This window comes from Micropterus dolomieu, linkage group LG08 (assembly GCF_021292245.1).
Source record: "Micropterus dolomieu isolate WLL.071019.BEF.003 ecotype Adirondacks linkage group LG08, ASM2129224v1, whole genome shotgun sequence".
Classification (NCBI taxonomy): domain Eukaryota; kingdom Metazoa; phylum Chordata; class Actinopteri; order Centrarchiformes; family Centrarchidae; genus Micropterus; species Micropterus dolomieu.
The window spans coordinates 1,477,665-1,479,892 of NC_060157.1; positions in this window are offsets into that span (position 1 = coordinate 1,477,665).

A 2,228-nucleotide genomic window follows, 5' to 3' on the forward strand; every position below is an offset into this window, starting at 1 on the left:
GCTTTAAGGAGCTTCACTTTTCAGACCTGGAGGTTCCTGCTTGAGTCACATCACATGATGATGATCATGAGGTGCGATATTCAACCCTTTACATTAACATCCTGTAAAGTTCACATCCTTTGGAAAATGTTCATCAGGGAAAGATTTAAAATGTGTGAAATATTTTATGAGACAGAAGAAAACAGACGTTTGAGGTGGATACTGACTTTAATTCAGAGTGTGAGATAAATAAAACTCTTTAGTTTCACCGCTGACACACGAGTGATCACACTGACAGAGCTGCTGCACACAAGCTGAAGTACATGAACACGACAGGAAACGAACCAATCACAGCGCTGACGAGCCGTAGCCACGGTAACCTTCACTGTCCATCCACAACCTGTCCAGCTTCACACTGAAGGAGGGAACATGGAGTCAGTGTGAAGGTTTTTAAAAATATGACCTTTCCATAGAGGAGCAGAGTGGGCAGGGTCAACTACAAGTCCCAGAAACCATTGCTGTCAGAAACAACCAATCAGAGAGCTTCTGACTCTGTTGCTGGGCAGCTGATGCTGGGTAAAGTTAAAGGTTGATCTGTGAAGAACTGATCGATAAATTCAGGAATTTGAAGTGATTATTTTTGGACTTTGCAAACGACTGCGGAGGATTGTGGGTATTGTAGTGTTTAAAGCCACTCCACTGACCAAACTGAGAATGTTTCCTGCAAGAACGATATAATTTGGTCCCAATTACAGGTCAAATAGAGACAGAGTTTGGGTTATTAGTTAGTTGTGCTGTTTTTCCAGGAAACTTTTCAGGAAACATAAAGTAATTGAAAAGGATTTTGTGAACTAAAGCTCCGCCCACTTCACTCCTCCATCATTTCTTCTGATTTTAGCAACAAACAACTGATCAGATACTTTTTCACCAAGAAGCAGCACAAACAAAGAAACACAGGAAATAAAAATCCTAAAAGACAATGACAAAATACACCTTCTCCTCCTCTCCTCCTCCATCTGTATCCTCTTCTTCTCCCCTCCTCCTCTCATCCTTCTCTCCTCCTCCCCTTTCCTCTTCTCTCCTCTAATGTCCTCTCCTGTTTTCCACTCCTTTCCTCTCCTCCTCCTCGCCTCCTGTTCTCCTTCTCCCCTCCTCTCTGTGCTCCTGTTTTTCTCTCCTTTCCTCTGCTCCTCTCCTTCTCTCCTCCTCCTCGCCTCCTGTCCTCCTTCTCCCCTCCTCTCCTCTAATCTCCTCTCCTGTTTTCCTCTCCTTTCCTCTCCTCCTCGCCTCCTCTCCTCCTTCTCCCCTCCTCTCCTCTCCTCTCCTCTAATCTCCTCTCCTGTTTTCCTCCTCCCCTCCTCCTCTCATCCTTCTCTCCTCCTCCCCTTTCCTCTTCTCTCCTCTAATCTCCTCTCCTGTTTTCCTCTCCTTTCCTCTCCTCCTCGCCTCCTCTCCTCCTTCTCCCCTTTCCTCTCCTCTCCTCTCCTCTCCTCTTACTCCCTCATGTACTCCACAATCTGATCAATCAGCATTTGGGGGTCGTAGTTTAGGACGGCTCTCCTCCGACGCCTACGACCCCCATGATTCAGTTCTTCCATGGCGGCGGTTGCCATGGTATCGATGCGTTTCATCCTCTGCAGCCCGGCAGCAGGGGGGCGGAGCTCCTCCTCCTCTTCCTCCTCCTCCAGCCTCTTCACCCTGAGCAGTGGGGGGTCAACGCTAGGTGACGGGGGAGCCATGTCATCGAGGGAGCGGCGGTTTCTCCTGTGGGCGGAGCTAACGGGTTCACCTGCGGTGTCAGACACGTCCCTCCTCGCTCGGCGACCGGAGATTATCTGGGCGTTGTTAGGGCCGATGCTGGACAGCACCCTGGCAACCAGACGTCTGAGGACGAGAAGATACAGGTAACAAGATACAGGTAACAAGATACAGGTAAGAAGAAACAGGTAAGAAAACACAGGTAACACGACAGAGTTAACAAGTTACAGATAATAAGATACGGGTAACAAGACACAGGTAAAAAAGAAACAGGTAAGAAGACAGAGTTAAAATATAAATATTTAGCAGCTGGATGCTGTCTGTGTGTGAATGTTTGATCACCTCAGAGCGTCCTGGTCGCCGACTCTGTTCAGTCCTGATGAAGCTCGTCCGGCCTGCTGAAGTCTCTCCTGTCTCGCTCTCTCCAGCAGATTCTGAGCCACCTGAGGCTCCATTCTGACAATCACAGGTAGGTTACTATTATTATTATT